Raw genomic sequence first — 12,225 nt, 5'->3', positions numbered from 1 at the left:
CAAATGTATTTGAGACTTTATAGCTTCATTATACCAAGGAAATGCAGCAAGAGAAAGGGAGATTTCAGTGTTATACAATTCAAGAAGTAGCTTGCTTTTGCAGGAACTCTGAGTCAGTACAATGCCACATAAGCTAAATTACAAATGCTACCGTTCATAGGATTAAATACTAAATTATTAAAGCATCCTAATGCTGACTACTTATATTTTCTTTTAACTTTATCAAGGAACTCATCCTGATTTCTCACAGAGCAGCCCACTTAAAAAGTAAACTTTCTCCTATCCCCACTTCATAAACTAAGGAAAAAAAAAAAATTAAAATTCTAGAAGCACAAGTAATTCTAGCTTTTATTGAAGTAATTTCCCCTGCCTTGACAGACCATCTCACTTTCCATTTGCTGCAGAAGCCAGTGCCAGAAAGGCACGCTGAAGTCTTTTTGGCCAGTATGGTTTCAGATGCAGAGGTACAGCAGTCTGGGGAAGGCGGGGGTGTCAGGACGGGATGCAGGACATCACTGCGCTCTCTTCTGCGAGCAGTTAACGCAAGGTTCCCTGTGCTGTTTACAGTTCCTCTTCTGCTGCGGTCTCTGCGAGACACTCTCACCCCTGCCCCTCTCCCAGTCCCCTCCGCAGCTGGAGACACTGGTGGGCCAGCCCACTCGGTGTCTGCCTGGCGCCCTCAGGAACAGAAGGCAGCAGACTGCAAAAGCCATCTGCTAAAGGGAAAAGCACCACTGAGTCAGCCTCCATGCTGTCAGAGGCCCTGCGGGCAAACCATACTTAGACAGCAATGTTTTCCAAATCGAGACAGAGAAAAACACCGAAATACAGTTGTCCGGTGTCAGCTTAGTACAAAACTCTGAGACACCTCCCTCTGACCACGCTTTGTGCAGACCCCAGCCTGACTTTATTCATGCTGTACTTCTTTACACAAGATGAGGGTCTGGCTTCTAGGAAACTCAACCAAGATCTTCTGTGCGGGCAAGACAGAGCCTCCACACTACAGGAGGTGCCCCGGCTGCCCCACCGCTCTGCAGAGCAGAGCTCTTCGCTCTGGGCCCTGGAGGGCTCTGCCATGTTTTTGACTTCTGAAGCCTCTCCTGATGGGCTTCCAGGTATAGGTGATAGCAGGCGCATCTCAGTACCGTCAGCTTTTGTTTCCCACGGCTAGGATAATCTAGAGGAGTGGCAGGTTCATCATGGTGGAACAACCGTACAGCTCATTGGAAGTTCCTGCTGGGACACTCTTCCCGAGGATGAACAGCAGAGGATGCCCAACAAGTCACAACACCTCCTCTCCTCCCCAAGCCACACAAAGGAACCTGAAAAACTCACCTTCAGCACCCAGCACAATGTGATCCCCATCTTTGATGACTGTGCATGCTGCCGCAACGTGAACAGTTATTTTGCTTTGATTTGTAAGTTGGCAAAGTAGGTTCTGTAAGCAAGTACATTTTAGCAGAGCCACAACATTTCAAGGTACCTTTTGTTCACCAGGGGTTCACTGCAGTTCAGTTTAATTATTACTGCTACTTCACATGATATGTTTTTATCTTATATGCACAAGTAGTGTCCTAACATGAGGTCCCTCTCAAGCACTCTGCCACCGAACCTTTTCTGCCGAGCGGGAAGGCAGCTGCTCTTCCAGGCAAGGCAGGATAGCCCACAAGTGGTGCTCTCTTTCCACACTTTTAGATAAGTCACTTGTGTGCACTTCTGTATCACAGCAGTTAGCACAAATGTGCTCTTCTGGAGGTAACAGAAACTTATCACTTACACAAAGCACAAGGTGTCAGCTACGAGTACTAAGAAAGAAAGGGCAAAAAAAGATTCCCCCAAACCTATAAAAATACTTAAACAAATAGGTGCTGCCTTCTTGAAACCTAGAGCCTGACGCAGCTGTGGGGTGCAGCGCTGGCTGGCTGGCAGGCTAACCCCACACAGCAAGTCCTCTGGGGGTAAATTAATCCTGTGCAGAGAACAAGTGAGTGATGCAGTATCTTCAACGCAGTCGGGGAATTATATCCTGTCCACACACTCTTATACTTAACCTTTATTGTCCAAGTATCTCACTGGACTCAGGTCTTAATCATCAAAGTACAGAAGAGTGTGAAAGTCCTGCTGCCTCTCGTGTCCCAGACACTGCTGTCCACCCAGGGAGCTGCAGCCAGCAGTGCCCTGGCAGAGAACACCAGGCAATCCCCATTTCTACAACCCACAGAAGATTTACCCTAAAACTGCTAACAACAGTGTCTTTACCTCGTTAAACAAAAAGTCTATCAAGCCCTTACCTGTCTCCTATAGTGACCGACAGCAGATACACAGAGAAACCACGTAAGTATTGACAAACATATGAATATATTTCTCTGCCAGTAAATGCACACAGCTTCCAAAAAGCTGTGTCATCAGCTGTACCAATGCCCATCCTCTGCACATTTGTTTAATTGCTTCTTGAAACCACTCACATTTCCCAAACAGCCTGAGGCAAATGAATTCTGCAATCACGCACCATGCAGAGACAAACGCTCCTCTCTCCGCTTCACACTGGCCAACCCAATCGCACTGACAGTAATCCTTCTGCCTTCATTTTCTGCATGTCGTTCATGGTTGCATGACGTCTCCTAACACCCTCCTTTTCCCACTCGTTGCTTTTCCAAGCTGAATCCCGCTTGTTCCAATCCCTCCTTGCACAGCAGCTTCTCCGTACCTCCGGCTCTCTTGGTCAACTTCCCCGGCACCGTTAGCAGCACATGAACATCCCTCGAGGCAGGCGCACCGGGACATCCCAGCTGCACACGCTCAGGCCACGTGGTCCGGCAGCAACATAACAACGGGGCTGCTTTGTTCTCCTTCCAAAACTTCCTCCACTTCTATTTCCCCTCCTGACCGTTTCTAAGCCCTGAGCTCTAAGCTGTCGGTAATGACTTCAGGATATTTTGCAAGCAGCACTGACTCACTGAGAGTTGTCCCCAGCACAGGGTGGAGGGCAGGAATAAAATATGACTAAAAAGCATTTCCTTACCCCTGCTAGCACGGGCTTCCATGCCATTGCGCTGCCCAGCCACCCAGGATGACCGGATCCCTCTGCAGCTGCTCGGTGTTTTCTCTGGTCCCAGCAGCCCTCTGAAGAGAAAGCCAGCCAAGCCTATAACCTAGCCCTTCCTCCTCTCCTTTGCAGATCTGTTATCACTGCTCAACGGTGGAGATCTCGGCGCAAATCCCTGTGGGATTTCTGTGATGTAGTGAAACCTGACCGCTTGGTTTCCTACACGCTAGGCAATCACTAATCCAGGACAGGAACCTTCTCATCCCATGACAGCTTAGGGTTTTTTTTTCCTGAGGCTCCTGGTGAGCAATCTCATCAAAACCTTGACAATTCAAGCATGCTGTTTCCCCCTGTCCAGCTTCACTAACTTCTGAAAATGAGAGAAGAGGAAACAGGCAGATAGATTTGAAAAGTGACTCTCTGCAAACAGATGATGAGAATTCTCCATTAATTCCTACATATTCTACAGGTGTTAGTTATTTTTATTATGTTTACTGGTCTGAAGCAATGCATCCCACCAAAGTCTCTCTGAAATGCAATCATGTCAAATAACACCTTTAATTTAATTTGAACGATGATCTTAGAGATGCAACCCCTGGCAACGAGCACATGCAGGGATCACATCCATTTGTTCTACTATGCCTCTCCTTGGTCCCTCCGTTCACACATCAGCATCATTCACCTGCAGTTTTCTTGCCTCTGATGTATGCACAAAAGCTTTTTACTTTAGCAAGTTGTTCCTCAGTCTTTTTATTGGGTAATGTGATAACGATTTCATATTTAAACTTAGAGCATTTACATTTCTTTCCAGGTTTCCTTCATTTACGCATTTCCATCTGTACCCACAACTGTGCCGTGCCTAAATACAAAGCATTAAAGCTTTGTTCCCAGCTTTTGCTGGTGTATTTTTGAATGTTTTTATGCTCCCTCATATGAACATTTTATACTTCAACTACATCTTTTTATGCTTTTTTTGTACATTCTCGGTACTAACATGTTCTTCCACACAGCACCCTCTGTAAAGCGCCTGTGAAGAGAGCACTGGCTGGTAGCAGAGGCAGAATGAGTTCACATGAAAATGTGTGAAAAGAGGATACCTAAAGATGAAAGATATGGAGGTGTACGGCAGGAATTCCTCCATTCAAAATAAAATAACATACCCAGGGAAACTGAAGAGGAGAAAAAAACTGGGATTCGAGAAGTAACCTCGAATCCACATCTGCTCTTAAAATTCCCTATTCCTGTCCTGGGGAAAAAAAAATTATAAAGAGCTTTTATAGTATTAAACAAACTATGATCATGCCATTTTGCAAATGAAGAAGCCATATTTTTCATATACTCGATACATCAGATGAAAGGTGATAATACATTTGTCCAAGCTAAAGATGTGTCCCTCTGGAGCTGAGTTTCAGAAGATCTCTCTGATACTTTATTTAGCCTGGCCTGTTAATTCAACTGTGTGTATTTCAATTTTGTAAATATATAAACAGGGAACACTTGCTTCTAGCAATTCTTGGGTTTTTTCCAAAACTTCACTGTGCTGTGAAAATAAAACATCTGTTGAGCCATACATTTAAGTAAGTGCTTCCAATGTCACCAAACAGAACAAAAAAAAAGTGGAAAATGAGGAATTTTTATGTGGAGAATGAGGAAAAGAAGCATTTTAAGTGAGGAACATGGTTAAATTTCAGATGACGCATTGAGGAGCTATACAAGTCACTTGCTAATGAAATAAATCACTCCATTAGTCCTGCCTGCATTAAAAATCTCCGCACGTGCCAGAAAAAATATGCTGCTGTCACAGCTGAAAAAATCCTCCAGGAGAACAAGAGAGGCAGATTTTGGGGGGAGGCACAGGGGAAAGTTTAAGCACGTGTTTCATTTTGGTTTTACGTGTCAACAAACACTGGGATTTAATAAAGGTAGAAGCCTTCATTTCTGGCTGTGTCAGCCCTTTATTCCCCTTCTTTTCTGAGGTCCCGTGTCGTTTTTGGAGGGTGGCTCTGCATAGCAGCACACTGCCTCCCCTTCTGCCCTAATTAAAAAGCAGCAGTTTTGCTTTCACTCACTGCAGATGCTCCGCCAGGCACCTGCAGAACTGCACGGTCACCATCGGCCACTGAGACCCAAGGCAAGAGGTGACCTGTGCTGTTGTGCCTTCCCATCTCTAGCTCCCGCCCTCCCGGCAGGATGCCGGCACAGCTCTGGCCCAGGACCAGCCCATACCAGGGCACGGTCTTAAACGAAGTGCACGTTTGGAGCTATTGGAGCTCAGCTCTACTAAACTACTTGACATTAGCAAGTATGACATACGTGATGACAAATCCGCTCCAGGGCACCTGAACCAGGTAACCCATGCAGTTAAAGGACATGCCAACAGTTATAGCTGCAGCAAGAAGCCGTATGCCCAGCAGCACCCACGGGGCTGAGAAGCAGCTTTCCCAAGAAGTGAGCCTCTGTTTGCTGCTGTGCTCCTGTCCAGACCAGGAGCGGACACAAACACACATGTGCAGGGACCATCTTCAACACCAACGTACTGAGAGAGGAAGGGAGGGATTCAACAAACCATGTTACGGTACAGCCATGCTGCTCTCATAGCTGGTGACTGTAAAAGGGACAGTCCTCCTGTCCCTTTGCCTACCGGCTCAGAGACTGGCACCCACAGAGGGACGACCTTCAGCTCCGACAAGCGTATCACATTACCACCCTTCACTCCAACACTGTCAGGAAAGCAGTTAACACCAAAAAGCCTATCTTCTCCTTCTGCAAAGCCACAAGCTCTAACCATCGCCCTGGACCAGCAGTAACAGTCCCTGACCCTGCTGGCTAAGGGAGAAATGGGCGACTGCAGGGTCCTTTGCAGATACATGAAGATGGAAAGACAATTTAACTCTTAGGACAGGAAAAAAATAATTATCATGGCATGCCATGGTGGAGAATACCACACACATGTTTCTTGCTTGGTGGGTTACTCGCCCAGAGGGACGGCGTGTTTATGAGCTCTGGAACAGAACCAAGCTCTCAGCTGGTACGACCAGCACCTCCCCATTACAAAACCCTGCTTCCTACCCCACAGACAGATGCCTGCTGAATATTTGTTGTTAACAGTAATGGATAGGAAGAGACCCAACCTGCATGGGGTGCCGGCGTGCCCCAGGGAAGCGCCAGGCTCTGGCAGCGTGCTCCCGCTCGGATGCGGACAGACAGCCACCACGGGAGCTTTCAGAGTGCAGTTCAACACAGAAGCCATTTCATGATGGGTTCATGCCCATGGGAGTCTCACTCAGTAAGATATTTGGAGACCACTGCTGGTAACAAGCCTTTTCAATTTCTAAAATTGCCAGTTTCATGGTCAAATTGAAGAAAGAAAGAAAGTGCATCATACCATCCACAAAGAGCACCAATTCCCAAAAGCACTGCTTCTCCTCCCGTACCTGGACCCCCCAGCATCATGACTTTACAAGCAAGGTTTTCATTATCCATCAGCTTTATCATAACCATTCCCACACTGAAGCCAACAGTAAAAATTCCCCCCTTTCCCCCCCAGCTTTAAAGACCAGGGTGTGATCACTCATTTAGGACTATTTACTTTACATGGAACATTACACCTTCAAATCAAACAAATCACTTCTTCATTCCTGCCCAATCATGTGTTTCTCTATGACGTTTACCTTTTGAAATGAGAGGGGAGTCCTTCTTTATTTTAAATTAGCAGCATGTGGCAGGTCAACACTTAATGCCTCTGCAAATATCACTGTGCGCCAAGACATGTAATTTATATTCCATGGCCCCAGGACAATAAATACACTTTGTGCCAGCTGCAGCTACGCTACCCTTCAGGATAATATTTCTCTGACACCAGCCTTTTGCAGGTGGGTGCAATGTCTTTCCACCTCCTCAAGGACAACGAGGTAACTCTTTACAACTTGCTCGGAGAAGAATCTAATTCAATTTAACCTAAGACAGTGAAATAAACTTGCAGAACTGTGCATCCACCATTGCTAGTTTTCGGTCCAGCAGCACTACTGAGATTTGGTTTTCCTCTTCATACCCAGAGCTCATCCCTGTCGGGGATGACAGGGCTGGCACTCAACAGCAGCGTTCCACCATGCCAGCTTCACTGGAGGACAGAAGTAAAATGGGAATTCTGGCCACTGACTTCAGAAAGCACTATTCAAACCCCTCTATGTTAAGCAAAACACTTATTGCATTACATTTAAAATAAATCGGTTTTCACTATGAAATCAATATTTTATAATGTAAGAGAGACATACAGATGTCAAGAGTGTTCATCAAAAAGTATCAGGTCCTGAGAAAAAAAGGCACGTCCCAATGGCAATAAAGAGAATATTAGAAAGGACACCCATCAAAGCAAATAACTTTCAGACAAATTGTAAGAAAAATTATTTAACAAGCACTTCAATTATTTATCTGGCAAAAACCAAAATAGTTCCTTTCTATGCAAGGAACTTGAGGCATGGAAGACAAATGGAAACATCAAAACTACAGTTAACTATTTTGTCTCTGACGGAAAAGGAGGTGGAAAAAAAACACGTTACAATAATCAGATGTTTTCCACAAACCAAAAATGCTTGCTTTCGCTCTCCATAGCCACGGTGTTGGTTTAGCCACAGCTAAATTGATACCGCTTCTACCACGCATCATCAGTTCCACTGGTTAAACCGAGACTGAAATGACCAGAGGAAAGCTGGGTATAACTCAACACAAGCTGTCGAGGAAACCCTGATCCAAGTTCAGTGTCAGGCTGCAGCAGCGCAGCCGAGGTAGCAGATATGCAGGAATCCATATACCCCAAAGTCCTGGATATCGCTCATTGTTGAAGCAGCAGCCAGGTTCTCGGAAGTCAAAATATTTGCAGTAGCAGATGTCAAATACGTGTTTTGCCAAGGCACGTCAGCGAGTCACATCCTCGCGCAGGGAGCTCACGGCATGGCTGGACTTTAGAACGTTAATAACAGCAAGTGCTGCTCTGTTTGTTTTAAACACAATTCTGATTTATTCATCTGGTAACACTATCCCCTTGTAGCATCATTTTACGCGTATCTACCATGAATGAGCCCACAAGAATGTCGTGAGGGAAGTGACTTTGCCTGAATAAAATTCAATTTTATAAAACACAGACAATATAAACGTATAGCACAAATCTGGGTGCCTAGATATATTTAAAGACATTTAAAGAGCTTAAGACACTCCTCCCCCTCAAAGTTTCACATATGTATTTATAAAAACAGAAAACATTAATGAAACTTTCCTGATAAAGCCTTCATTTAAAACCTCCTTGCTATTTTCTTCCCTCAGCATCTCCCCCAGACACTTAGGAAAGGAAAACATGTTCAACGGTACCTCCTACCCAAACCCAAGACTATGTCCTCTGCTTAAAGATCCAGCACAGAGAACACTTTGCAGGAGCAAGCAAGTGCCCCTCAAAACGGCGTGCAATGCCCACTCTTTGGTGGGACGGAGGACCTGGCACAGCCTAGCACCGGCTCCAACTATAAGCTCCCAAACACAGTGTGCCATGCATCTGGCAGCATCGTGGTGCCAGGTACAACCTATCCAAAGAATTCCCTTTTTCTTCCCCACTTACACACCCTGACAGCATCCCAGTGACAGATCAGTGTGGTTATGGGCATATCAAGTGATCTGAAGTGCAACAAATCTACACAGTTGCTGGAGGGAGGAAAACACCATGCTTCTGAAATTGAAACACGTTTAAAGTTTACTGAGGTTCAGAGAGGCCAAAAAGGCAATAAAGGCCACTTTAGTGTCTCTCCACTCTATTTAATATCTCCAAGTGTTCTTAGCCTGCTTTTTCCTCTATCAGAAAACCAGGTGTAAAGCCTGGAAAGCACTACCCAGCTCCTGTCCCCAAACACATCACTTGCTTACTATGGTCAGCACTTCAGAAATAAGTCCAGCAGCAGAGCTTGCAGATGGCAACTAGATGGATCCACCGTGGATCCGAACCATACACCTCCCCTTGAAGCAGGCTGCTCTCTCCCCTCTGGTATTTAAGGACACAGAAATTTCACGCATACGGGAGTTTGTGCCTCCACTACAAAGGATGCCATCTCATTCTGCCAACCCCGTGGCACTGCCTCACTGGCACGAGCAGACAGGAATAACTTGGTCACTACCCACAGCAGCAACGGTTCCCAAAATCTGCAGGATATTGCTCTCCCAGGGTGTCACAAACGGTGACCCATCTTCCCGGGGTTTGCGTTGTGCCAGGGGAGAAACAGAGCCACCCACCCTCCCGCTCGCTTGTGCCAGACACACCTGCGAGTGGCCTCTGAAGGCACTGCACACACACAAGTGCAAACAGCACAGGCTGAGCGTGCAAGCCCCACACACAGCAGGACAGCAGACCAGCTGAGCGTGCAGGGCTCGCCGCACGGCGCTGAACCAGGTGCACGAAACAGAACAGGGTGGCTGAGGAAGTGGGAAAAAAGCGAGACAACCAATGAATCTCAGCACAAATATGTTTTCCATCAAAGCCAGGTAGCGACTTACAGCATGGAGGAAGAGATCTAGACAGATAACTCCAACAAAAACATAAGTTACTCCCTAAAGCAGTAAAGGAGGCCCCAGACATTTCTGTATCTCCTCCATTCAATATCGGCTCTCGTACTGCTTTTAGCACAACACATTTCAGCAGTCTTAGAGAGCTCTTGTATGACCTAAAAAAGCTCTCTGAGTCTCCCAGAGCAATGAGAGATCCCTGTCTCCCCCCAGGACCAGCCAGCACTTTGCTGGAAGAAGGGATGAGATATTGGAGGAGGGATGAGATATGGGAGGAGAACGTTATTGCCAAGAGCTCGACTCCTGTACACGAGCACACAGCGCTCTTCCTGTCCACTCAGTGCCACCTGGCCACAAAGACAGACTTCTTCTTTCGTGAAGGAAACTCCCCCCAAAAATAGAAGTCAGGCATCTGTCATGCCTAGGACGGACGGCTTCGGAAGAGGCCATTCTCAACCACCGATAATTTCCATTACTAGTTACAACACTCCACTCCTCACCCCCACGTTGTTTTCTAAACATAACTGCTAAAAATGGAGCCATTTCCTAGCACATAAGAGCTGGAGGGCCCTGAGATGAGCACACACATAACAGCATTAATTCGCAGAGTTCATGCCCCAAGAGAAACCCAAGTTTATCTGTACTGCAATTTTTCTTTTTATAACATCACCAATTGATTCCGTTTAAATATTGAAGTTCTTCCAGCACTTCGCCATATCAGTCAGCTCTGTCCTCAGGTCAGCCATTTCGTAGCACTGCCAATCCCGACTTCATCTTCTTCATCAAGTAAATCCTAAAGGGAAGCTCAAAAAAGCACACGTAAAAAATCAGGGGGGTGGGAGGGGGTGTTCCTTATGACTTCTGTTGGTGCCCTGCTGCTGGGAAATGCAGTAACCCAAGTAGCTGGTGCAACCACTAGATGTTAGACCATTCTTGGAAAGCTTCTTTTTGTTGGGTTTCACCTGACTCGAACCCTCTTTGATCAGAAACTGCTTCCCAGTATGGATGCAAACACGGTATGTGTGGGGGCAATCAGCAGGTCAGTTTCGATGGTGCAATCCTGACCCAAAGTACATCACTGAAGTAGATGCCTTCAACTTCGATGTTATTCAAATCTACACTGCACCGCTCTCACTCAGGAAGCCTAATCCCAAAATCCATCCAATTCTTTCAAGTAACGTCTCGAGAGCCCAGACACAGAAGGCCAAAGTGCTTCGCTGGGGCTTCCCCCACCCCCAAAGAAGCAAACTGCACCACAGCATCAAACACTTGACATTTGGTTGACACAAACCTTTACAAACCAGGGAGAAGGTGCAGAATACTGCAAAACTTGTCTCCGAGATGAGGCTGTGCAGCAACCACTATTTACGGTCACCTCTTACAATAACGTGCCTCAATGGACCACACGGACAAGTACAAGTGCCAAACCATCCACATCCCAGCAGCAGACACAGACAGGTGTCTGTGCAGACAAGGAACCTGCCGAAATCCAGCTGAGGTGTTCCATATGCGCGGCAGTGGCTGCCAGCTGCTGGGGGTGACTCACAGGACGCCCGGGGGGACACCATGCCTAACTGCTTTAGAGCAAGAATGGGGTGTTTCCACACAGCAGTGATCTCACACGCTGTAACATCCCGCACGGTGCTCAAGACTGTGAGGGTGATCTCATGCCACCTCCAGCACATGCCCAATTTATCCGAGACAAGGCCATTTCTTCTTGCTGCTCAACATCTGATCCAAGCTCAAAGTGGAAAAGCACTGGGCTTAAAGTTTACTGAACTTTAAACAAGGCTGACTTTTGATCTGGCTCAGATCAAGCTTTAGGTTAAAAGTTACTCATTCATTTTATTTAAACAAATCTGCCTACTTTTACTCCAGTACGCTTTTAAGGGACAAGTTTTTAAGTTTTTTATTTGGGAATGCCACTGCAGTCTCGTGGGAGCTGATCCCAGGTGACTCTTCATCTCCACTTTCCTCCCTCTTCTTGCCGAAGGGATCCTTACCAGCAGTGTACCTCGCTCTCTGTTCCATGATCTCCCCCTCCAGCTTCTCAGCATGGGAGCTCAGCTGCTACCACACCATGCTTTAAGGTTGCACAGGCATCTGTGCAGTCCTGGCCATCCTGGGGTCTCCTGACAGGAGGCACACAATTTCTTTTCCGTCCTCAGGCCATCATACCAGTAGCCCGAGGCAAAACTGGCAGAGAACCTCCAAGCCCTGGGTATGCTGGTTAGAATATCTCCTCTCATGTAGAAGGAGCTGCAACACTCCAATATCAAAGCAAAGAAAAATGACAGAGAAGCCTAGCAAAGCCCTCTCACACTATTTTGGGATTATTAATTTGCATTTCATTGGGTTTTTTGTCCATTTTTTTTTATTTTCAAGAATCAGGCCAATTCATCTAAGGTTCTTCTGCTTCCACTGAAATGTGTCTCTCTCTCTTCACAATAGATAACAAACACATATACGTATGTACTTATGTACTTATTCCCACCTGTTTTTGAATTAGGTAATAATGCATTCAGGACACAAGAAGAAACTGGTATCGCTGAAATAAAAGCTTTTTCATAAGCTGTCCAACACGCATATAGGTCAGAGTTGTATGTTGTCAAGGGAAATTACTTTTACAAGTCATC

The 12,225-nt window shown here is 46.2% G+C and overlaps 1 protein-coding gene across 3 annotated transcripts in view; it reads right to left on the bottom strand.

The window, feature by feature from the left end:
- The window catches only part of ST6GAL1 (ST6 beta-galactoside alpha-2,6-sialyltransferase 1), a 48,698-nt gene that overhangs the window by 16,845 nt on the left and 19,628 nt on the right, over nt 1-12,225 (bottom strand). The window lies entirely within an intron of this gene.

This window comes from Gymnogyps californianus, chromosome 10, assembly GCF_018139145.2.
Source record: "Gymnogyps californianus isolate 813 chromosome 10, ASM1813914v2, whole genome shotgun sequence".
Classification (NCBI taxonomy): Eukaryota; Metazoa; Chordata; class Aves; order Accipitriformes; family Cathartidae; genus Gymnogyps; species Gymnogyps californianus.
Note: the sequence above shows the minus strand (reverse complement) of the source record. Positions and strands in the feature narration are given on the sequence as shown.